Raw genomic sequence first — 27,171 nt, forward strand, 5'->3', positions numbered from 1 at the left:
CAGGGTAGAACTGAATATGTTTTTGTTTGTTTGTTTGTTTGTTTTAATTAATAGTTTTTATTTATCAGATATATGCATGGGTAATTTCACAACATTGACAAAAACCAAACCTTTTGTTCTATTTTTTCCCTCCTTCCTCCCCCCAGATGGCAAGTTAACTAATACATGTTCAATATATTAAAATATAAATTAAATATAAGTATACATGTCCAAACAGTTGCTTTGCTTTATACAAATAATCAGATTTTGAAATAGTGTACAATTAGCCTGTGAAAGAAATGCAAAATGCAGGTGGACAAAATTAGAGGGATTGGGAATTCCATGCAGTGGTTCATAGTCATCTCCCAGAGTTCTCCCGCAAGGTGTAGCTGGTTCAGTTCATCACTGCTCTATTGGAACTGATTTGGTTCATCTCATTGTTGAAGAGGGCCACGTCCATCTATTGGAATTCCCTTGAATTGCCTCAATGTTGAAAAGAGGTAAGTCCATAAAAAAGTTGATTATCACCTGTTACTGTGTACAATGCTTTCTTCATTCAACTCACTTCATTTAGCAGCAGTTCATGTGAGTCTTTCTAGCCTTTTCTGAAATCAGCTCATTTATCATTTCTTATAGAACAATAATGTTCCATTAAATTCTTATACCATAACTTATTTAGCATCCCCCAACTGATAGGTATCCACTCACTTTCCAGTTCCTTACCACTATAAAAAGCAGCTGCTACAAACATTTTTGGTACATGTGAATCCTTTTTTTCCTCTTTTATGATCTCTTTAGAATATACACCTAGTACAGACACTGCTGGATCAATTGGCATGCACAGTTTATTAGCCCTTTGGACATAGTTAAAAATTAGGAGATGTCTAGGAGATGTGATTTTCAGATTCATTATCTTTTAATTGCTGTTTCATTTGGAGTAAAAAATGACACTAAGCTTCATATTCAAGGCATGACTTCCTTCCCACCAAATATCAGTTCTGCAATGAACACACAGCATTTAGCCAAGAAACTCATTTATTCAAATAAATAACAAAGAGCCCAAGATCTCACTCAAGGGAAGTTCTCCAAGTTTTTAGTGTAGGAAGCTAAGGATAAGGACATGACAGAAACTACCATATATTCTCATGCCCTCCCAGAGTCTTCTTTCAGCAACCTGAGGCAGAGTTGACTTTATTCATCTTTTTTTTTTTTTTTTTTAATCTGGAAGCCAGAAGTACATAAGGTGGCTTGAAACCTGAAGAGAAATGGAACTCTTTATCTTACCATTTTCAAGCTATCTTGTGGGGAATGGATTACCACCAATAAAGAGTCTCTCATAAATGAATTTTGATCTCAGGATATATATATACATATATATATGTACATATATATATGTATATATATATATATGAACTCCTGCAAAAATATTCAGACTCATTAATACTCAAAGAAAAGATAATTAAAATAACTTTGAGATAGTATTTACCCCCAACAATTTGGCAAAAAAAAATAATAATGATCATACTCAATAAATGTAGGTCTATGGATAGGCACTCAAAATGGTGACTCCTTTTTAAGAATAATGCATAACTTGTCATAAAAATAAGCATATTCTTTGACTCAATAATTCTGCCATTAGAAATATGCTCTAAATATATTTTCATAAAGGAGGGGAAAAAGAACTCTCTATTTAAATGTATATGGCTACATTATTTGTAATTTCAAATAACCAGTTGCACCCTAAATGTCCAACAGATGGTGAATGCTTGAATAAACTATAGTATATGCTTGTAATGGAATGCAACAATAACAATTAAAATGATAAATATAAGGAATAATAAATGACTTTGGGACGACTTAAATGAAGAAAGAATAAAGAGCAGAAGCTGGATGGGAATCAAAACAATGATTGTGAGTATATAATAATTGCTAATATTCACATAGAATTGTAAGGTTTACAAAGCCTTTTGCATAGATTATCTCATTTGATCCTCATAACAACTCACTAAATTACATGGTGTTATTTTTTTTTTCATTTTTACAAATGAGGAAACTGAGACTTCAAAGTCCAATGGTTGAATGTAATAAACATTTACTGCTAATTTTTGACTGACTTGCCCAGAAACATACAGATGCCATGTGTTTGAGGAGGAACACAAACCAAGATATTCCTTTTTCTAGGTTCACTACACTATCCAAGATAGATATTATCTCTAATATGAAATGAAAAGCACATGCAGATTCAGAGATGAATCAGCCAAGAACAAAGGGCAACAGAGAGGAAAAATAATAAGCTGCTATACAAATTCATTTTAAGCCTTATTAGTCATAAAGTTATATTATATTGTATTAACAATAAATTCAAAGTAAATAATTTTAAATTCAATACAAATTGATTCAACATTTTATTAAATGCCTTTTGTGTGGAAGGTCGTGTGCTAGCTGTTGTTGATACAAAAACCAGGAGAGGGAGCTCTTCCTCAGCTTTCAGATGAACTCTACTGGAAGAAAATTTGTAGCTCAAATCCTCATCCATCTGTGTGTGTGTGTGTGTGTGTGTGTGTGTGTGTGTGTGTGTGTGTGTGTGTATCTGTCTCTATTTGTCTCTATCTCCACTTCTCTTTCTGCCTGTCTGTCTCTTCCTTTGTCTCAGCCTCTCTCACTTTCTGTCTCTCTGTTTCCCTCTCTTTCTACATCTTTCCCCTCCTCTTCTCTTCCCTCCCTTTGTCTGTCTCTCTCTCTCTCTTTGAGTGTTCTATTTCCCTAAATGCCAATGTGGCAGAAGACTAGGGACTCAAAAGTTTAAAAAAAATCAACTTCTAAGACCCATACATATGCTGGAACTCTTCAAAATTATTTGTCTCTATTAAATTTAATTATTCAATAAACATTTACTCAATACCTAATATTTTAAGTAAAATGTTATTGATATCATTTCTTCTTCTATTATCTAAACTTTCCAAAGTATCCCTCCTTTCTTTCTTTGCCAATGTCCCATTCCAAGAAAAACAAAGAGGGCAAAAATAATTTGTCAAAACTAACCAAAATACCAAAATGTTTGTTATTGTACTCAGCATTCCACATTCATGAGCCCTATATCTGCAAAATAATATCATAGATGTATCTTCTAATATCTCCTGTTTGGGACTAAGCTTGTTCATTATATTTTCATAGGATTTGGTTTTGATTATTTCATTGCTGTTTTTCTTCTCATTTGCATCATTATACTCATTTGTATATTGTTTTCCCAGTTCTGCTTACTTCAGTTTTCATGATTTTAAATAAGTTAAACCATTCTTCTCTGTATTTATCATAATCATTATTTAGGACTTGCTATTCTCAAAATCACTATGCTAAATGTTGAGGATACAAAACAAAATGAAAATGAAAATCTCTGTCCCTAAGAACTTTACTACTCAAAAATATATAAGAATAATTAATGGAACAGTAAGATGGTTCAGTGGATAGAGTATCAGCCCTGAAGTCAGGAGCATCTGAGTTCAAATCTGTCTTCAGACACTTAACACTTCCTAGCTGTATGATCCTAGGCAAGTCAGTTAACCCCAATTGCTTCAGCAAAAACAAAACAAAGCAAAACAAACAAAAACAAAAAACAATAATTGAAAATATTTTTATTCTCATTTTTACATGTGAAGACGTTCACCAGAAGGCAGATATTATATCTCCTCTAAGGGTTCTAGAGCTAACCCAAGAGTCTTTGCTTTCAATACACAATCCAATGCTTACCTAAATGCCTCTAGGGCATCTTCAAGAGTTACTGAATAACCTTAGAAGAAAGTCCCCAATTTTGCTAAGTGGGTTCACCTCAAATGTGTCCTCTAACCTCACCTAAACCCTCACAGTAGAAAGAAAATCCTTCTATTTCTTCTTAATTGTATTTTTTTCCTCTTTCTTCTTAAGGGTAGCCAAATCTCTTTTCCTAGTAAGCCTCCTAAACTACCTCTACCCTACTACCCATGAGGCTAACTGGATTTGGATAGAGCCTTAGCTGGAACCACAGAAACTTTCACATCCTGGTTAGTGTAGAGTGGGGAGTAGAATGGGAGTGGTCATCTGAGTCTGGGAAGACTGAGAGAACTTCCATTAGGTATGCCAGCCCCAGAATCTGGGCGAAAAGGAACCAGCATATTGAGTGAGTGCAGAAGCAGTGTGTCAGGGACCTGCTGGCTACAAACATTTTCAGTAGTAGATCGAAAACTGAGAAAGAAAACTATAGACCAATTTCCTTAATGAATATTGATGCTAAAATCTTAAATAAGATATTAGCAAATAGACTTCAGAAAATCATCCCCAGGATAATACACTATGACCAAGTGGGATTTATACCAGGAATGCAGGGCTGGTTTAATATTAGGAAAACTATTAGTATAATTGACCATATTAATAATCAAATTAATAAAAACCATATGATCATCTCAATAGATGCAGAAAAGGCATTTGATAAAATCCAACATCCATTCCTACTAAAAACGCTTGAGAGTATAGGAATAAATGGACTATTCCTTAAAATAATAAGGAGCATATATTTAAAACCTTCAGTAAACATCATATGTAATGGTGATAAACTAGAACCTTTCCCTGTAAGATCAGGAGTGAAACAAGGTTGCCCACTATCACCATTACTATTCAATATAGTACTAGAAACTCTAGCCTTGGCAATAAGAGCCGAGAAAGAGATCCAAGGAATTAGAGCAGGAAATGAAGAAATCAAATTGTCACTTGATGTTTTAGTGGAGCTAATGAGGAGATGTTTGTACTTCACATTTGTTAATCCCAGGCCTGGGGATCTTTTTTAGGACTTTTTGAATTGTCCTAGGAAAACTCCTTTTCTGCCTTAAGTTTTCTTGATCTTTCACCACTCTATGTTTGCCCTGAGGTGCATATATGTTCTGTTTTATGGGATAAATCTGGAGAGCTAGAAATTTACTGATCTACCCTACCATCTTCTCAGAAGATAGTAGAGTAGTTTTCCATTCCTTTTCACTAGTACCTAGATTTTGGTTTAGGGTTCCAGCTCAGAAAGGAAAGTTGAAGTGAAGCTAAAGTCATCAACATCCCCAACTCCAAAATTAGAATGCTTACACTAATACTTTTCAAGAAAAATGAAAAAAAAAAGGAAGAAATGAAAGAGGTAAGAAGGGAAGGAAGGAAGGAAGGAAGGAAGGAAGGAAGGAAGGAAGGAAGGAAGGAAGGAAGGAAGGAAGGAAGGAAGGAAGGAAGGAAGGACTACCAAAGAAGAAAGAAACAATCATAGAAACTTTCTATAGGAATAGGGAAGATTGGGATTCATTTTCAGAGGACACTAAAATAAAATTTAAAAAAAAAGTTTCTTCTACCTTAAAATAATTTATAGAACTCAAAAAAATGAGAAAGATTGAGAAAAACTAAAAAAAGCTAAAAATAAAAAAATAAAAACTGTCTAAGAAAAACAATGATTATAAAAAAAAATTAACCAGATAGAAAAGGAGATACCAAGTCTTGAAGAAGAAATAATTCTTTGAAAATTAGAATTGGCAAGGGGGAAGCCAGTGAATTTATAAGAAATCAAGAAATAACAAAACAAAACAAGACTAGAAAAATAGAACAGAATGTGAAACAGACCTGGAGAGCAGATCAAGAAGAGAAAATATAAGAATAATTGGACTGCCAGAAAGCTGTGACCAATAAAAAAATATTGATACAATAATGCAAGGGATAATACCAAAAACAAAATTGTCCTGGAGTAACATAACAGGAGGAAGAAGTAGAAACAAGAAAAACCCACCAATCAACAACTCAAAGAGGTCTTTTGTGGACAATACATAGGAATATTATTGCTAAATTTTGAAATGCCAAATTCAAAGAGAAAATTTTGCAACAAACAAAAAAAAATCAAATATGCAGGAGTTACAAATATAATTGCACAATACTTAATAGCAGTCATAATAAAAATATAGGTATTGGAATCATATATGCTGGCAAACAAAAGAATTAGGCTAGGGTCAAAATATAATATCAAGCAAAATTATACATAATATTGAATGAAAAAGTGGACATCCAACAAACTTGTAGATTTTCAGAACTTTCAACCAAATCCAAAATTAATAGAAAAATTTAACATATAAGGGCCAATAGCAAAGATTGATTTCTTTATTTCTTTATTTATTATAGCCTTTTATTTACAAGATATAGGCATGTGTAATTTTTCGATATTGACAATTTGTTCCAATTTTTCCCCTTCTTCCCTCATCCCCTCCCCCAGATGGCAGGTTGACCAATACATGTTCAAAATGTTAAAATATAAATTAAATACAATATATGTATACATGTCCAAACAGTTGTTTTGCTGTACAAAAAGAATCAGACTTTGAAATAGTACACAATTAGCCTGTGAAGGAAATCCAAAATGCAGGCAGACAAAATTTGGGAATTCTATGTAGTGGTTCATAGTCATCTCCCAGAATTATTTTGCTGGGTATAGCTGGTTCAGTTCATTACTGCTCTATTGGAACTGATTTGGTTCATCTCATTGTTGAAGATGGCCACATCCATCAGAATTGATCATCATATAGTATTGTTGTTGAAGTACATAATGATCTCTTGTTCCTGCTCATTTCACTCAACATTAGTTCATGTAAGTGACTCCAGGCCTTTCTGAAATCATTCTGCTGGTCATTTCTTACAGAATAATAATATTCCATAATATTCGCATACCAAAATTTATTCAGCCATTCTCCAATTGATGGGCATCCACTCAGTTTCCAGTTTCTGACCACTACCAAGAGGGCTGCCACAAACATTCTTGCACATACAAGTCCCTTTCCCTTCTTTAAGATCTCTTTGGGATATAAGCCCAGTAGTAACACTGCTAGATCAAAGGGTATGCACAGTTTGATAACTTTTTGAGCATAGTTCCACATCGTTCTCCAGAATGGCTGGATGTATTCACAATTCCACCACCAATGTATCAGTGTCTCAGTTTTCCCACACCCCCTCCAACATTCCACATTATCTTTCCCTGTCATTCTAGCCAATCTGACAGGTGTTTAGTGGTATCTCAGAGTTGTCTTAATTTGCATTTCTCTGATTAATAATGACTTGGAGCTCTTTTCATTTGGCTAGAAATAGTTTCAATTTCTTCATCTGAGAATTGTCTGTTCATTATCTTTGACCATTTATCAATTAGAGAATGGCTTGATTTCTTATAGAGTCAGTTCTCTATATATATTGGAAATGAGGCCTTTATCAGAAGCTCTGACTGTAAAAATGGTTTCCCAGTTTATTGCTTCCCTTTTAATCTTGTCTGCATTAGTTTATATCAATTTGATATAATCAAAATTTTCTATTATGTGATCAATAATGATCTTTAGTTCTTTTTTGGTCATGAATTCCTTCTTCTTTCACAGGTCTGAAAGGTAAACTATCCTATGTTCTTCTAATTTATTTATAACCTCATTCTTTATGCCTAGGTCATGAATCCAGTTTGACATTTTCTTGGTGTACGGTGTTAAGTGTGAGTCAATGCCTAGTTTCTGCCATACTAATTTTCAATTTTCCCAATACTTTTTATCAAACAGTGAATTCTTATCCCAAAAGTTGGGGTTGAGTTTGTCAAACTCTAGATTATTAAAGTTATTGACTATTTTGTCCTTTGAACCTAACCTATTCCACTAGTCTATTTCTTAGCCAATACCAAATGGTTTTGGTAACTGCTGCTTTATAATATAATTTTAGATCTGATACAACTAGGCCACCTTCATTTAGTTTTTTTTTTTTTCATTAATTCCCTTGACATTCTTGACCTTTTGTTTTTCCATATGAACTTTGTTGTTATTTTTTCTAGATCATTAAAATAGTTTTTTGGAAGTCTGTTTGGTGTAGTGCTAAATATAGGTAGTAGTGTCATATTTATTATATTCACTTGACCTATCCAAGAGCACTTAACATTTGTCCAATTGGTTAGATCTGACTTTGTGTGGAAAGTGTTTTTTAATTTTGCTCATATAGTTCTTCATTTTCCCTTGGCAGATAGATACCCAAATATTTTATACTATCGATAGGTACTTTAAATGGAATTTCTCTTTTTAACTCTAAGTGGTGGATTTTATTAGTGGTATATAAGAATGCTGATGATTTATGTGGGTTTATTTTGTATCCTGCAACTTTTCTAAAGATATGGATTATTTCTAATAGCTTTTTAGTGGAATCTCTGGGGTTCTCTAAATATACCATCATATCATCTGCAAAGAGTAATTGGTTTCCTCATTACTTACTCTAATTCCTTTAATCTCTTTCTCAACTCATTGTCAAAGCTAGCAAGCTAGCAAGCTAGCATTTCTAATACAATATTGAATACTAATGGTGATAGTGGGCAACCTTATTTCACTCCTGATCTTATTGGGAATGGTTCCAGTTTATCCCCATTACATATGATGCTTACTGATGATTTAAATAGATGATACTGATCATTTTAAGTAAAGGTTCATTTATTCCTATACTCTCAAGCGTTTTTAATAGAAATGGATGTTGGATTTTATCAAATGCTTTTTCTACATCTATTGAGATGATCTTCTGGTTTTTGTTAATTTGGTTATTGATATAGTCAATTATATTAATAGTTTTCCTAATATTGAACCAGCCCTGCATTCCTGGTATAAATTCTACTTGATCATAGTGTATTATCCTGGGGATGATTTTCTGTAGTCTTTTTGTTAATATTTTATTTAAGGTTTTAGCATCAATATTCATTAGGGATATTGGTCTATAATTTTCTCTCTCTGTTTTCAACCAACCTGGATTAGGTATCAGTACCATGTCTGTGTCATAAAAGGCATTTGGTAAGACTTCTTCATTTCTTATTTTTTCAAATAGTTTATATAGCACTGGGGTTAATTGTTCTTTCAATGCTTGGTGCAATTCACATGTAAATCTATCTGGTCCTGGGGATTTTTTCTTAGGGATCCTTAACAAGGATTAATAGTTTGTTCTATTTCTTTTTCTGTAATGAGACTATTTAAGCAATTTATTTCCTTCTCTGGAAATCTGGGAAGCCTATGTTTTTGGAGGTAGTCATGCATTTCATTTAGCTTATCAAAATTATTGGCATAAAGTTGGGCAAAGTAACTCTTTATTATTGCTCTAATTTCCTCTTCATTGGTGGAAAGTTCTCCCTTTTCATTTGTAAGACTAACAATTTGATTTTCCTCTTTCCTTTTTCTGATCAGATTTACCCAAAGTTTACCTGCTTTATTGGGTTTTTTTGTTCATAAAACCAACTCTTAGTTTTATCTATTAATTCAATAGTTTTTTTTTTTTTACTTTCTTTTTTTTTTTTTTTTTTTTGTTTTGTTTTAATCTCTATTTGCCCCAGTTTTCTTTTTTTTTTTTTTTTAATTTATTTATTTTTATTTTATTTTATAATTATAACATTTTTTGACAGTACATATGCATGGGTAATTTTTTACAACATTATCCCTTGCACTTACTTCTATTCAGATTTTTTCCCTTCCTCCCCCAAACCCCTCCCCCAGATGGCAAGCAGTCTTATATATGTTAAATATATTACAGTATAATTTAGATACAATATATGTGTGTAGAACCGAATTTTTTGTTGCACAGGAAGAATTGGATTCAGAAGGTAAAAATAACAGTTTACATTCATTTCCCATTGTTCCTTTTCTGGATGTAGCTGGTTCTTTCCATCATTAATCAATTGGAATTGGATTAGCTCTTCTCTATGTTGAAGAAATCCACTTCCATCAGCATACATCCTCGTACAGTATCATTGTTGAAGTGTATAATGATCTTCTGGTTCTGCTCGTTTCACTCAGCATCAGTTGATGTAAGTCTCTCCAAGCCTCTCTATATTTCTCCTGTTGGTCATTTCTTATAGAACAATAATATTCCATAACATTCATATACCATAGTTTACCCAACCATTCTCCAATTGATGGACATCCATTCATCTTCCAGCTTCTAGCCACTATGAAAAGGGCTGCCACAAACATTTTGGCACATACAGGACCCTTTCCCTTCTCTAGTAGTTCCTTGGGGTATAAGCCCAGTAGTAGTATGGCTGGGTCAAAGGGTATGCACATTTTGATAACTTTTTGGGCATAATTCCAGATTGCTCTCCAGAATGGTTGGATTCTTTCACAACTCCACCAACAATGCATCAGTGTCCCAGTTTTCCCACAGCCCCTCCAACATTCATCGTTATTTGTTCCTGTCATCTTAGCCAATCTGACAGGTGTGTAATGATACCTCAGAGTTGTCTTAATTTGCATTTCTCTGATCAATAGTGATTTGGAACACTCTTTCATATGAGTGGAAATAGTTTTAATTTCATCATCTGAAAATTGTCTGTTCATATCCTTTGACCATTTATCAATTGGAGAATGGCTTGATTTCTTATAGATTAAAGTCAATTCTCTGTATATTTTGGAGATGAGGCCTTTATCAGAACCTTTAACTGTAAAAATTTTTTCCCAATTTGTTACTTCCCTTCTAATCTTGTTTGCATTAGTTTTGTTTGTGCAGAAACTTTTTAATTTGGTGTAATCAAAATGTTCTATTTTGTGATCAATAATGGTCTCTAGTTCTCCCTTGGACACAAACTCCTTCCTCCTCCACAAGTCTGAGAGGTAAACCATCCATGTTCCTCCAATTTATTTATGATTTCGTTCTTTATGCCTAAATCTTGGACCCATTTTGATCTAATCTTAGTATGTGGTGTTAAATGTGGGTCCATGCCTAGTTTCTGCCATACTAATTTCCAGTTTTCCCAGCAGTTTTTGTCAAATAATGAATTCTTATCCCAAAATTTGGGATCTTTGGGTTTGTCAAAGATTAGATTGCTATTTTTATTCACTATCTTGTCCTGTGAACCTAACCTATGCCACTGATCAACTAGTCTATTTCTTAGCCAATACCAAATGGTTTTGGTGACTGTTGCTTTATAATATAGCTTTAAATCAGGTACACTTAGACCACCTTCCTCTGACTTTTTTTTCATTAGTTCCCTTGCAATTCTCGACCTTTTATTCTTCCATATGAATTTTGTTGTTATTTTTTCTAGGTCATTAAAATAGTTTCTTGGGAGTCTGATTGGTATAGCACTAAATAAATAGATTAGTTTGGGGAGTATTGTCATCTTTATTATATTCGCTCGGCCTATCCAAGAACATTGAATGTCTTTCCAATTATTTAAATCTGACTTTATTTTTGTGGCAAGTGTTTTGTAATTTTGCTCATATAATTCCTGACTCTCCTTTGGTAGATATATTCCCAAATATTTGATACTATCGACTATTATTTTGAATGGAATTTCTCTTTGTATCTCTTGCTGTTGGATTGTGTTGGTAATGTATAAAAATCCTGAGGATTTATGTGGATTTATTTTGTATCCTGCGACTTTGCTAAAATTCTGAATTATTTCTAATAGCTTTTTAGCAGAGTCTTTGGGGTTCTCTAAGTATACCATCATGTCATCTGCGAAAAGTGACAATTTGATTTCTTCATTTCCTACTCTAATTCCTTGGATCTCTTTCTCGGCTCTTATTGCCAAGGCTAGAGTTTCTAGTACTATATTGAATAGTAATGGTGATAGTGGGCAACCTTGTTTCACTCCTGATCTAACAGGGAAAGGTTCTAGTTTATCACCATTACATATGATGTTTACTGAAGGTTTTAAATATATGCTCCTTATTATTTTAAGGAATAGTCCATTTATTCCTATACTCTCAAGCGTTTTTAGTAGGAATGGATGTTGGATTTTATCAAATGCCTTTTCTGCATCTATTGAGATGATCATATGGTTTTTATTAATTTGATTATTAATATGGTCAATTATACTAATAGTTTTCCTAATATTAAACCAGCCCTGCATTCCTGGTATAAATCCCACTTGGTCATAGTGTATTATTCTGGGGATGATTTTCTGAAGTCTATTTGCTAATATCTTATTTAAGATTTTAGCATCAATATTCATTAAGGAAATTGGTCTATAGTTTTCTTTCTCAGTTTTCGATCTACCTGGTTTAAGTATCAGTACCATGTCTGTGTCATAGAAGGAATTTGGTAGGACTCCTTCAATCCCTATTTTTTCAAATAGTTTACATAGCATTGGAGTTAGTTGTTCTTTAAATGTTTGGTAGAATTCACCTGTAAATCCATCTGGTCCTGGGGACTTTTTCTTAGGAAGTTGGTTAATAACTTGGTCTATTTCTTTTTCTGAGATGGGACTATTTAGACCACTTACTTCTTCCTCTGTTAATCTGGGCAAGCTATATTTTTGAAGGTATTCTTCCATTTCATTTAAGTTATCAAATTTATCGGCATAAAGTTGAGCAAAGTAGCTCCTAACTATTGTTCTAATTTCCTCTTCATTAGTGGTGAGTTCACCCTTTTCATTTTCAAGACTATCAATTTGCTTTTTCTCTTTCCTTTTTTTAATCAGGTTTACTAAGGGTTTGTCTATTTTGTTGGTTTTTTCATAAAACCAACTCTTAGTTTTATTAATTAATTCAATAGTTTTTTTACTTTCAATTTTATTAATCTCACCTTTTATTTTTTGAATTTCAAGTTTTGTGTTTGTCTGGGGGTTTTTAATTTGTTCCTTTTCTAGCAATTTTAGTTGTAAACCCAATTCGTTGGCCCTCTCTTTCTCTATTTTATGCAAGTAGGCCTGTAGAGATATAAAACTTCCCCTAATTACTGCTTTGGCTGTATCCCACACATTTTGGTATGATGTCTCATTATTGTCATTTTCTTGGGTGAAGTTATTAATTATGTCTATGATTTGCTGTTTTACCCAATCATTCTTTAGTATAAGATTATTTAGTTTCCAATTATTTTTTGGTCTATTTTCCCCTGGCTTTTTATTAAATGTTATTTTGATTGCATTATGGTCTGAAAAGGATGCATTTACTATTTCTGCCTTACTGCATTTGATTTTGAGGTTTTTATGCCCTAGTATATGATCAATTTTTGTATAGGTTCCATGAACTGCTGAGAAGAAAGTATATTCCTTTCTGTCTCCATTTAGCTTTCGCCAAAGATCTATCATATCAAACTTTTCTAGTATTCTATTTACCTCTTTGACTTCTTTCTTATTTATTTTGTGGTTTGATTTATCTAATTCTGAGAGTGCAAGGTTGAGATCTCCCGCTATTATAGTTTTGCTATCTATTTCCTCTTGCAGCTCTCTTAATTTCTCTTTTAAGAATTTAGATGCTGCACCACTTGGTGCATACATGTTTAATATTGATACGGCTTCACTATTGATGCTTCCCTTTAGCAGGATATAATGCCCTTCCTTATCTCTTTTAATTAGATCAATTTTTGTTTTTGCTTGATCTGAGATGAGGATGGCTACTCCTGCTTTTTTGGTTTTGCCTGAAGCATAATAGATTCTGCTCCACCCTTTTACTTTTAGTTTGAATGTCTCATCCTGTTTCAGGTGTGTTTCCTGTAAACAACATATAGTAGGATTTTACTTTCAATATTATTAATTTCTCCTTTTAATTTTAGAATTTCAAGTTTAGTATTTGATTGGGGATTTTTAATTTGCTCTTTTTCTAGCTTTTTAAGTTGCAAGCCCAATTCATTGTTCTTCTCTTTCTCTATTTTATTCAAGTAAGCCTCTAAAGATGTAAAATTTCCCCTTATTACCGCTTTGGCTGCATCCCACAAATTTTTGTACATTGTCTCATTGATGTCATTCTCTTGGGTTAAATTATTAATTATGATATATATATGCATATATATAATTATAATAATTAATCTATGATTTGCTGTTTCACCCATTCATTCTTTACAATGAGATTATTTAGTTTACAATTACTTTTTGGTCTATTTACCCCTAGCTTTTTGTTGAATGTAGTTTTTATTGCATAATGATCTGAAAAGAATGCATTTACTATTTCTGCCTTTCTTCATTTAATTTTGAGGTCTTTATGTCCTAATACATGATCAGTTTTTGTATAGGTTCCTTGAACTGCTGAGAAAAAAAGGGAATTCCTTTCTTTCTCCCTTCAGTTTTCTCCAAAGATCTATCATACCTAACTTTTTAATATTCTATTTACCTCTTTAACTTCTTTCTTATTTATTTTGTGGTTTGATTTATCTAATTCTGAGAGTTCAAGGTTGAGATCTCCCACTATTATAGTTTTGCTGTCTATTTCTTCTTGCAACTCTCTTAACTTCTCTTTTAGGAAGTTAGATGCTATACCACTTAGTGCATATATGTTTAGTATCAATATTGCTTCATTGTCTGTGCTACCCTTTAGCAAAATATAGTTTCCTTCCTTATCTCTTTTAATTAGATCAATTTTTGCTTTTGCTTGATCTGAGATAAGGGTGGCTACCCCTGCTTTTTTTTTTTTTTTTTACTTCACCTGAACCATAATAGCTTTTACTCTAGCCTTTTACCTTTACTCTTTATGTATCTCCCTGCTTTAAATGTGTTTCCTGTAAACAATATATTGCAGGATTCTGGCTTTTCATCCAGTCTGCTATCTACCTCCCCTTTATGGGAGAGTTCATCCCATTCACATTTATGGTTAAAATTACTAATTCTGTATTTCTTATCATCTTATTATCCCCAGATTATGCTTTTCTTTTTCTTGCCCGCTCTTACCCCTTCCCCAGTATTAAACTTGTGGGAACCACTTGTGTCATGCCGCTCTCCCTCTTTGGAATCCCTTCCACCCCCTTGGACTTCCTTCCCCTTTCTTGTACCTTTCCTTTATTACTCTTTTCCTTTTCCCTTTTCCTTTCCCACTTTTTAATGAGATGAGAAAAGTTTCTCTGTAAAACAAATATGTCTAATATTTTCTCTTTGAGCCAACTCTGATGAGAGTAAGATTCACACAATGTTCCTCCCCCTCTCTAAATTCCCTCAAATATGATGGGTTTCCTTTGTCTCTTTGTGGGATGTAGTTTCCCTCTTTTTATCTCCTCTTTTCCCTTTTTTGATACTATCCCCTTTCTATTTCTACTTCCATTTTTATGTTATATCAGTAAAATCAAATTATATATGTACTCTTTATGAATATCCATAACAGAAATACAGTTCTTAAGAGATTTTTTTACCTTTTTATGCTTCTCTTGAGTCCTACAGTTGGAAGTCAAATTTTTTGTTTAGTTCTGGTTTTTTCCTTAGAAACAAATGGAATTCATCTGTTTCATTAAATGTCCATCTTCTTCCCTGTAAGAAAATGCTCAGCTTAGCTGGGTAGTTTATTCTTGGCTGCATTCTAAGTTCTTTTGCCTTTTGGAATATCAGATTCCAGGCCTTTAGATCTTTTAATGTGGAAGCAACTAGATCTTGAGTGATCCTTATTGTGGCTCCTCAGTATTTGAATTTTTTTTTCTGGCTGCTTGTAATATTTTTTTCCTTAGTCTGATAGTTCTGAAATTTAACCACAATATTCCTTGGATTTTTTAGAGTCTTTTTCATAAGGTGTTCAATGCATTCTTTCAATATCTATTTTACCTTCTGATTCTATTACATCTGGGCAGTTCTCTTTGATGATCTCCTATAAAATATCATCTAGGCTCTTTTTTCATCATAATTTTCAGCAAGTCCAATAATTCTCAGATTATCTCTCCTAGATCTATTTTCTAGGTCTGTTGTTTTTTCAAGTAGATATTTAACATTTTTTTCTACTTTTTCTTTTTTTTTTTTTTTTTTTTTTTTTTTGGTTTTGCTTGATTGATTCTTGATGTCTCAATGAATCATTCAGTTATATTTGTTCAGTGCTGATTTTTAATGAGTTTTTTTCTTCACTAGCTTTTTTTTACTTCTTTCTGTATATGTCTAATTGAGTTTTTAAATGAGTTGTTTTGGTCTATGGAATTTTTTTCCACTTCACTATTTTTTTTAACTGAGTTATTATTTTTTTTCCAATTCACAAATCCTACTTTCCTGGGAGTTGTTTATCTTTTATAATTCACCAGTCCTACTTTCCTGGGAGTTCTTTGTCTTTTCCAATTCACAAATTGTGTTTCCCTGTACTGCCTAGGAGTTCTTTACCTTTTCCAATTCACATTTTAGGAAGTTGTTTTCTTTTTCCACTTTATCAATTTTTTCTTTAAGTCAGTTATAATACTTTTCTGTACTCTCTTGCATATCTTCTTTTTCCTTTCCCCATTTTTGTTTTAGTTTTCTTTTAAGATTTTTTTTATAATTTCTTTTAGGAGAGCCTTGCGTGACAGGGTGATGGGGACCAGGTTACATTCCCCTTTGGGATTTTTGTCTGGAGACTGTCTGCTATTAGTCTTCTCAGGGTTGAAAACCTGCTCTCTTTCTGTATAGAAGGTATCGATGGTCTGGCTTTTTTACTCATTTTTTTTAAAGCCCTTAGGGTCTGCTTTCAGGGTAAGGAGGTTACCAGATTCCTCTGCAGAGCAGGGATAGATATATGGACAATAGCTATCCTGCAAATGGGCTGCAAAGAGCAGCTGAGCTGTGGAAGTGCTCTGGGAAAAGCCCCATACTGGAAGTGTCTCTGCCCTGGGTTGCATGGGTTGAGCTGCGGAAGTGCCCCCATTTTGCAAATTTGTGACTTTCCTGGGACTAGAGGTCTATTCTATACTTCCCATACTGGAAGTGTCTCTGTCCTGGGGAGTGCAGTCTTGCTGTAGAAGTTCTATTGCTCCAGACAGAGCCCCCACTGGGCAGATTTATCACTGCCCCAGACAAAAGCCCTGTGTTGCAGAATGCAACTGCACAGCTGTGCTGTGATCTGTGCTCAGTTACTCACTTCTGGTTTTGGGTGGATGTAGCCAGATCCTGTTAGATTCTGGTGTTTTTTGGAGTACACTCTATCTTTGGCTTTAACTTCTCTGCTGGTCTACTGCTTTGTAACCAAAGCAGAGCAGCCAACCTGTGGTAGAGTCCTCCATGTAAATTTTCCAGCCATGGAGACTGCTCCTGCCCCACTCAGCTCAGTATGCTAGCCTCTGCTTCTATCTCCCTGCTTGTGCTGACTTGCTCCGGCCACTTGGGACAAACCATTTATAGTGATTTTCCAGATTATCTTTGGCTGGTAAATTGTTGTACTTCCAATAATCATGAATTTTACCAATCAAGCACTATTTTTGAGGCTGAATTTGGTAATTAATAGTGAGGGTATAAGAGGAGCTTAGAATGTCACGTGTATCTTCTTCATCATCTTGGCCCCGCCCCCACAAAGATTAATTTCAAGGAACTTAATATAGAAGATCATGTTTATTTTTTACATCAAAATGTATACCATATATTTAATATTGATATCAGTAATTGGATAACTCAAAAGAAAGATTGGTGCAGAGTTGAGTATGATCTGAATCTAAGAAATAAAACTGTCCGGGTAAAGGTAAAAATAGGAATCATATTATATAAATAAAATGTAGAGAAGGATAGACATAGAACTATTAGAGAGGGGAGAAGGGTTCATAGTTCTGAAAACCCAATCCCATCAGGAATGGGTTAAATAGACAACAATACATATATACTATGAGGATATAGCACCCTCCAAAATCTATAAAGAGATAAGGAGTGAGTGGTGGGGGGAAGGAATAGAATAAGGTGAGGTATAGATGGATTTATAGATTTATGGTAGTGGGTAGATTAATGGGCAAGGCATAAAGGATAAGGGAGCATAAAGGATAAAAAAAGGTTCACAGAATAATGATAGTGAAACAAAATGTGTAGATTAATGGGAAAGGGTTAAAGAGGGTTGACAGGGTAGTATAAGATAAAGTGGGAGTACAGAAGGGTGTTTAGATTAATTGGAGTGTGATGAAGAGTGTAGATTAATAAGAATAAAAAGGGAAGGAAAGATTGTGGAGAAGATAAGGAAGAAATCTACGGCTTTTGGGAGATTAAGTAATAGCAAGGCAAGTTAAGACATAAATTAGAAGAGTTATCAGGGATAGGAAATAAGAGAAATACAGAAATACAGCAAGAATCAAGAGTAGAACTTCCTGGGGAAAAGTAGGAATAGTAATTATTGATCTTAGATCAAATAAAGCTTAAAAATTCACTCAAGAGATAAATATACATTATATATCAGCTATATTATTATTGTTTTAGATGCATATTTACATACAAATGCATATATATGTATATTTATATGTGTGTGTGAGTGTACATGAGTATGTATGCATGTAGGTCTGTGTATATGTGTATATTACTTGTTATGAAAGTTTGGCTGGAGCTTGACTTATCTGAAAGCGCTTCCTTACTTTTAAAATGATGATAATAACAATTCTGCTAACTTCTAGAGAAAGTTTTGTAAAGAAAGCACACTGTAAAGTACATTATGGCACACAAGTTACTCTAGATTAGCACAGTATCATGTACGTTTATCAGTGCAGTTGATAATGATGAAAGAAGATTCACTGAATCACGTATTTAGAGTCTAGGAGAAACTAGGCACAGAAAAGAGAGCAGATTTGCAACCAGGATTTGAAATCATGTCCTCTGACTCCAAAACCAGCATCCTTCCCATGGCAATGTATTGTCTCAACCAAGATTTTTCACATAACTCTTGATAATAAAAACAACTCAAGTCTTTGCCTCAATTGCTACTTAGTCTTAATTACTGAATGGGTATAGCCTCAGTCCAACGGAGACCTCTTGAAAATATCAGCTTTCAAAGGCCAAGATCTCCCAGTGCATCCAGGGCCATTTCCAATCATCCTCATCTCTATCTTGCCACTAGACCCAGCTGTCTCTGGAGGGGAAAGTGAGGCAGGTGTCTTTGCACAGTCCTCCCTCACTTAAATCCAATTCACTTGCATATCATGACATCACCTCCATATTATGATGTTCTTCAAGAATGAAGGACAAACAATAAATCTTAAAAATAATAAGTGTAACCTAGTAAAATTTTAAAAGCACCTTTTGTACAAAAACCCTAGAAGAAAGGAAGTGTGTCTATTATTATCATCATCTTTCATATAAGGAAACTAAAATTCATATAGGTTAAACGATTTCTCCAGAATCATGAAGGTGTTAAGTAGCATAGGTAGGACTCAAATTAAAGTCTTCTGACTCCAAGTATATATTTAGATAGTACTTTTGTAACTTTAAAAGTCTTTATATCCACTATTTCCTCCTAACCTCTTAAATGTGGGAAATTATTCTACTGATTTTTTTTCTGTCAACAGCATAATAACGTAGTTAAAATGAAACAAAATCCTAACACCATCATAAGATATAATAGAAATAAATGAAAGTTGAAAGTCAAGTGTGCTCTACCCTTGATAGAATGGTATAAAGTGTGTTCTTTCTTGGTTGCTTCATTGAATATCCAGCATTGTTAAGGTAGAACATACCCAGAGAAGGGTAAACAGCATGGTGAAGAGCTGCAGGACACAACATATGAGGAGTGGTCAGGGAACTGATAATGTTTAAACCAAAGAAGAAAAGACTTGTGGAAGGGACAGGTAGTAGAGGGTGAGGAGGAAGAGACTGCAAATTTTTTAAAATCACTTTTAAATTAACAAAAATCTATTTTTTGTCTCTCCCATCTATACCCCACTGGAAAAAATAAAAGGATAAAAAATCCTCTGTAACAAATATGCATAGTCAAGCCAAACAAATTCCCTACTATCTACTTCTTAGGGTTCTTGTGAAGATTATGCTTTTAAAATTTACTAGATTACACTTACTATTTCTAAGAGTTGTTGTTTTTACTGCATTCTCAAAGAGGACTATGACATTTCCTTAAAGTGTTTGAGGAGAAGAGGAAATAGATTTGCTCTTTTTAATTGCAAAGGAGAGAATAAGGAGTAAAAAGTGACAGGTGAAAAGAGGTAAATCTGACTTGATGGAAGGAAAAAATTCTTAATAATGGTAATTATCTAACAGCAGAAAAATTCTTTGGAAGACAATGAGTTCTTCCTGCTAAGAGGTCCACAAACAAAGACTTGATGTTGAGTATGTTACCAAGGTAATTTTTGCTCTGATTTGAATTAGACTATATGGGCTCTGAGATCCCTTCCAATGTTAAGATTCTTTTGATTCCATGGCCAAGTGATTCACTTCATGAAACTTTGTGCCTAGAATCAGAGATCATGCTGGTTGGGATTGCCTAATCCAAACATCTGTTTTCAGAGATCAGGTTCAGAGTTCTTGAAATGACTTATTCAAGTACACACAACAAATCAGTGATATAAGCAGGATTTGAGCAAGAGCCCTTTGATTCCCAGACTAGAGTGCTTCCTTTTCTCACAGGCCTTTTCTGCAATGTAATCTGTTTACATTATACTTTACATTATACATGCTTTTGAGAGGTTAAAAGCAACATTTCCATAGTGCATAGGGCTTACACATTACATATCATGGAGAGAAAACTAGCCCTTGGAATAGCTCCCATTTATATCTGTTTTAAGGTAAAAATTAAAGAGCCTTGTTTGATTGAGGAAATGTGGAAAATAACTTGATTCTGAACAGAGTTACTATGTGCTGGTTTCAGAACTCACATTGTTTCTCTCCAAATCTCTAAATCACATCTTTCTAATATAGCACATGTGAACTAGATGATGTGAACTAGATAACTTCCAAGTCCTTTCCAATGTTAACATTTTATATAATGTTCTATTATAACTCAGAACGTCAAAAATCACAAAGGCTCAAATTTGGAAGGCAATTCTCAGTTCTGCTCTTCACTAAGCAAGAATCTTCTCTTTAAATTATATCTATAACAGATTGTCAACCGCCATACCTTTAGAGTCTTCCACTGATGAGAGAAAATGTATGTTCTGGGATTAACACAGATTGAATGTAAATAGCAATCATCTCTTTTTTGACCAAAAATCATGAGGGTCTTCCTCTCCCAGATTCATTTATTTATTTATTTAGATTTTTTTTTGGACTAGGTAAAAGATGAGATTCTTTGCCTCATTTGTTTTATCACTGAATGGGTATAGCCCCAGTCAAACTGAGACCTGTTGAAGACCTTATCTTAAAAAGGCTAAGATGTCTCATTTCATGCAAGGCCATTTCTAGTCCTCTTGACCTGCATCTTGCCACTAGATATGGATGGCTCTGGAAAGAAAAGTGAAGTAGATAACCCTACCCAGCCCTCTCTCACTTAAATCCAATTCATTTGAATGTCATGGCATCATCTCCCTGATGCCATGGAACTCTTTAAGAATTAAGGATGAACAACAATATCCATTTCAGATATTAGATTACAATCTACATTGCCTACATTGGTCAAAGAACATTGGTAATAATCAGATTTCCACTTTATTTGACAAGTGTTTAAAAATATCTGATATATATATATACGTATATATATATATATATATATATATATATATATATATATATATATATATATATATATATATATATATATATTATGTATACATATATTACATATATATGTCCAAAGAATGAATAAGTATACTTCCCTCCTTTTTTGATTGAGGTGGGAGAACATGGGTAAGGAATGTTTTAAATACTTATAGAGAATGTTTCAGTTGTTTTTTGTTTGTTTGTTTTTACCTTTCTTTCTTTATATCCTTTTTTGGCAAGAGAAAGCTCATTGTTATAAGGAAGAAACAAATCAGAAATAATAGTGAGGCAAAAACAAAAAGTCACTAATTCAACTTTATAATACTAATCAAATGATGGTGAAGATGATGAAAAAAATAGAAGAAACAGAAAAGGAGAAGTCTCATTAATAGAACATTTTCACTTAAACATTCCTTCCAGATAGATAATATAAAACGCAACACTAATATTTTACAGAATAAATCTTGATGCAGTGATTGTACAATAAGGAAACCTGCCTATATTTTTAGGGACTGAAGCTTTAATTAAGTACGTACTATGTGCCTGATACTTTGATAAGTGCTTTATAAACATTACCTCATTTGAGTCTCATAACCCTGTGATAAGGAAGAAAGGAAGGAAGGAAGGAAGGAAAGAAGAAAGGAAGGAAGGAAGAAAGGAAGGAAGGAAGGAAGGAAGGAAGGAAGGAAGGAAGGAAGGAAGGAAGGAAGGAAGGAAGGAAGGAAGGAAGGAAGGAAGGAAGGAAGGAAGGAAGGAAGGGAAGAGGAAAGGAGGGAGGGAAGGAAGGAAGGAAGGAAGGGAGGGATGGAAGGAAGAAACAAAAGAGGGAAGGAAGGAAGAAGGAAAGGAAGAAAGGAAAGAAGAAGAAAAGGAAGAAGAAATCAATGAAATAAGGAAGGAAGGAAAAAAGGGAAGGAGAAAGGAAGGAAGGAAGCAAGGAAGGAAAGAAGGAAGGTAGAAAGCAAGGAGGGAAGGAAGGGAGGGAGGGAGAAAGAAAGGGAGGAAGGAAGGGAGGGAGGAAAGGAAGAAGACAAAGGAGGGAAGGACAAGAGAAGATAAAGGAAAGAAAAAAGAGGGAGGGAGGGAGGAAAAGAGGAAGAATGGAAGGGTGCGAAGAAGGAGGGAAGCAGAGGAGGAGGGAAGGGAAAGAGGAAAGGTGAAAGGAAGGAAGAATGAAAGAAGCAAGAGAGGGAGAAAGGGAGGAAGGAGGGAGGAAGGAAGGAAGGAAGAAAGAAAGCAAATAAGGAATCAAAGCATTATGCCACACTGCCTCACTAAAGTTCTCCCTGGTTCAAGAAAGTAGCTCTCTTTGACCATTATCACTTTTAATCCACTTCAATTCAACTGATTTTCACAAAGATTACATGATTTACAATGAAAATATTCAAAAATATGGTTGTTAGTACTTTTCCTGAAGGGCCCCACACACTGAAAGTCTGTTGGATCCTAACCAATAAAAAAAATTAAAAAGAAGATGCAAAGGCAAAAAATGATGTGTGGGCTATAATCTCCACTTGTATAGATCAAGCATCCCATTGTATTTGTTGCTTAATCAGCATCTTCCTCTTCTAGCAAGAAAGTTTCCAGAAAGTAAATTTGTTAAAGCCATTGTGAATAATGGGATTCAACATTACCATGACAGATGCTTACCCACACTTTTCATTTGTAAAAATGATCAGAGAGAGGTTGAATTCATCAGAATTATTGAATTGAAGGAATGAATCTGAAACTAGTTGAGCTTGAATCGGAAACTCATATAAGCTAGAGCTGCACAGACTGACTTGGGAAGAAATCCCTTAAGAAAGCAGTGTCAATGTGCTAATAACTTCTATTAGGAACACTTCTACTTATGATGACAGTGATATTTCAAGCAATGAACTATTGCTTCTAAGTGCTAAGTTTTCTTAGAAATATTTAATAAATGACTTTATACTGTTTATCATTTCCGATCTAATTTATTATTGCCTTAACAAATCAATAGTCTAAGACGACACAAATAGATTTTTTACATAAATTCATTCTATTACAGTAAAATTTACTGTAGCTTTACAACACAACCATTTTTTCTATCCTATCAACTGCTCAATTCTCCTAGGCAGAGACTTATTCCCTTTGGAGGTATTAATTCTTTTGTGAGAGATTAACCAAAATTGAAGTTTCCACAGAACAATTAAATTTCATTTCTCAGAAACCTGGAGCAAACAAGGAAGTTGAGAATTAGAAAAGCACAGGTGGACTGAGTCAATCAGAAAGTCGTATGATTTTGTAAAGTTGACAAACTCAACCTCAAGGTAATTAATAGCCTATCATCCAGCTCAAACTAGTTGAGGTCAGTGATCATATTCAACTGAATCCCTACTGTGCCTACTTAATAGAGTAAATGAATATTAAACAACATACCCTGTAGGAGAAGTTTTCTGCCATTTCTGAATCTGAGATCTATGATAAGGGAGGGAGGCCATACTTATACATATTTAGAGTGAAACATATAGTGTGTGTATCAGGAAGATTATAACCCAATAGGAAATAAACCAATCCATTCTATGAAGGGAAGAGATTGCACTGAGCTAGCAGTATAAAGTTTCTCTCACTTCTGAACTCAGTGTATTCTTCCTGAAGAAGAATAGAACCCACTTCTAGCTAGAAATGGTAGGGTGATTCTTTAAGATTCTTCTTTAATACATTTTCCTTGATATCTGAATTTCATTTAATTTGATACCTTTCCTGCCTCTGTTATATGACCTTGAGCTCTGTCAGCTTTCCAGTTTTAAAAATATTATTAAATCAATATTACTATTGAAACTGGAAAGGGTGCTTCAGTCTACATGCTTATGACTCTACCCACCATCCCTATTCACTTTCCAAACCAAAACACCTCTCCCTGACCACTACTTCCCAATTTATACTGCATATGCTGTTTTATCCTATTAGAATATAAGCTCCCAGGGATTTTCTGCTTTTTGTATTAGTATCCCCACAGTAACAAAGTAAATAATGAATACTTATTCATTAATTCAATAGGGATTTTATCCAAGTCAATTTTTATTTATTCAGCCTAAAGCTTTTCTGGAGATACCCCTTCCCCGTTCCCCAAGTCTGTTTGGAATTTGTTGCTTACAAGTTCCCATTGTTCCAATCTGCTTCTAATTCCAAAATCAAAAAGTCAAAAGCCAGACCCTGGTTACATATGTAGCAGAGGTCAATTTTAATGAGTCCCCTAATCAATTTGATCAGAGTAAAGAGTATGGACATTTGTCAAAAAGGATATAATTTTCATGGAGCTAATTTCTTCTAGAGAGACATGTACCCATATCCTTTGCTTCAGAAACACAATGAACTTGAAGCATGTTATGGTCCCTTTAAGAAACTAGTCCTTTCAGATTGATTTATTCCTTTCTGATTCCCAATCCCTCCTAGTTGATGCATTATCAATTCAAGAAGCTAGGACAATTGATTTACAAATCCTGGTCAAAAGCACCCCTTTGAATTCCAATAGGAGATCTGGGCTTGTCCTAGTCCCCTCTTCCCCCGGGATCTGAGTCAATTTGGGACTTCACCCACAGGCCCCTTTAGCTAAATCTCTCATAAAAAGGGGTACTCTGGAGTCCTCTCTTTACAGAAGTTCCAAACATGCCAGCTATGCCATGCTTGGCATCCCAAGGAGCCTCTGTCCACTGGAATACAGTTTCCAGTGCCCCTTCTCTTTACTCTCACCTATTTCCTTAACTAGACTAGACTTGAACCTTACTTCCAATGCTCATAATAAACCTCTTTTATTAATCTAGGTTTTCAGGTCTGTAAATTCCTTCACAGGGGACTTGCGTCACCACTAGATGTCATTTAACTCCTTCCCCTTGTACTGAATCCTGAGGGGTTGCAGGGGAGCTCCATTTGACTCCCTGAACCAAAACCTGCAACTAGAACTCAATTAAACCCTAATTGCATTTAGGTACCCCAATTCTAAACTTCATCACTTGGTACTCAGTCATCTAATCATTAAGAAGCAACTCCAGTAATTGGGCTTCAATAAGATGAGTTTGAGAACCAGAGAACCAATTGTTAAATTTTCAGTGTGAGTATTTACATGCCAGAAATTAGCAAAAACTTAAAAATCAGAATTTGATTTATTGTTTTATTGATTGTCTAGAGTCAAGAAAGTGGTAGCATGGGGAAATGTTAGTAATGAAAATTAAACTTAAAAGTTCAATCATCCTTTTTTTTTCCTAGAGAGATGGATGTTATTCATTTGTTATCATATGCTTAGCACTAGATTCCCAAAGGGAACTTTCCAAATACCCTCTTTCTCAAAGGGACAGAGTGTGATCAATAGGAAGATACTTCATGTATATCATTAATATTATGCCAAGAGGGCCCAACAGAGATGAGCATTGCCACTCCTCTGTGATATTGCTTAATTGCTAAAATGGTACAAGACTAAGATGAATAAAAAATATTTGTTCAGCCTTTAATTCTTCTGGGCCTATGTTATGCTTCCTGGATTTGTTCATATGTAACTGTGATTTGCAATTTATGAATTTCCTGTGGTAGAAGAAATAAAAGGCTGCCTTATCCCTATTAACCATATTATCCACTCTGTAACTGAAGGGGAAGGGGAACTGTTCCCTTTAAGATTTCACTCTGAGATTGTGTCCCCTTTTCTGATCTCAGAAATCAGAATCTCCCAGACTCCAAGGAGTCCAGACAGACCCCAAACCTTTCAGCATAAGACAAGCAATACTATTCAGGGGAAAATCAATTCCCATAGAAATTCTAAATTTTCATTCAATTGAGGAATCCTGGTCTGATTAGCTTGAGCTGACCCAGCTACCATCAAGATACCCAATATAACAATTTCCCTCAACTAAGGTATTTACAGATGGCCCATGCACTTTGCAAGGACCTTGCCTGCTGAACATTCTCAGTGCCAAAACTTTATTTCCAAATAGAACTTTGCCTCTAAAGAAGACTGACTTTTATCCAACAATAAACTTTCATTTTGCAACAAATAATTCTGGAATAAGTGAATTCTTTCACTCTAAAACTGTGGCCAATTAAAAAAAGATATTTAACAACTCTCTTATTGCCACTAACCTCTTGACCACCAGGAATTGAGAACATTCAAACTGCATCATAACTTTGTGAGATTCTATTACCCATATATAGGGAAACACTAGATATGAGCCATCTCTTTGTGGTCAGCTCAATGTGCTTTGCATTATATATTTCTTTTTTTAATAGTACTTTTCTAATACATGCAAAGATAGTTTTCAATATTCACTTTTTCAAAACCTTGTATTCCAGATATTTTTCCCTTCTCCCTCTCTCTTCCTTCCCAAAAATAACAAGCAATCCATAGAGGTTAAAAATGTGTGGTTCTTCCAAACACATTTGCACATTCATCTGCATTACATATTTCACTGAAGTTTCATGGAGGGGAGGGATATAACAAAGAAAAATATTGACCATTCTGAGATCAGATTCCCAAGATTAACCTAGTTCACATGATCCAAGGACCTTGTTGCAAGCTGGGGTTAGGGAATGATTTTCTCATGCAATCATGATATTTCCTGCAAGGTCATATTATTTACAATGGACCAGTTTAAGTCATACAGAGAGTAGTACAAATTACTTTGACAGATGAAAGGGGATGAAAGGAACCTGATGCTAAACCTCCAAATTTCCCAAGCAAAGCCCTATCCTGAGGGAAGATAGCAGTGAGTAGAAGATGTTCTTAGAGCTTGATAGCTCTAAGCCATTTCAATTCATCAAATATTTTTAAAATATATATTAAATACACTATATTATATTTTGGAGTAAAAATACAGAAATTAGAGTCTTTGCTCTTAAATAATATTACAGTATCCTTGGGAGGATAGAGCATGTACTAATGTGGAGAC

General features: G+C 34.3%; 1 protein-coding gene across 3 annotated transcripts in view; it reads right to left on the bottom strand.

Annotated features, from left to right (window-relative positions):
• Positions 1 to 27,171, bottom strand: part of LOC141541384 (olfactory receptor 6N1-like) — a 97,008-nt gene that overhangs the window by 49,931 nt on the left and 19,906 nt on the right. Inside the window, exons 1-2 of one of the 3 annotated variants that reach the window (XR_012481766.1) lie at positions 15,073 to 15,623; positions 9,491 to 9,864 (exon numbers count right to left, since the gene is read on the bottom strand). The gene's annotated coding sequence lies outside the window, so the exon portion shown is untranslated. Of the gene's footprint in view, positions 1 to 9,490; positions 9,865 to 15,072; positions 15,624 to 27,171 lie in introns of those variants that run through there. The other 2 variants (XM_074265523.1, XM_074265522.1) reach the window with 2 other exon arrangements.

The sequence above is a fragment of the Sminthopsis crassicaudata genome, chromosome 4 (assembly GCF_048593235.1).
Source record: "Sminthopsis crassicaudata isolate SCR6 chromosome 4, ASM4859323v1, whole genome shotgun sequence".
Taxonomy (NCBI): Eukaryota; Metazoa; Chordata; class Mammalia; order Dasyuromorphia; family Dasyuridae; genus Sminthopsis; species Sminthopsis crassicaudata.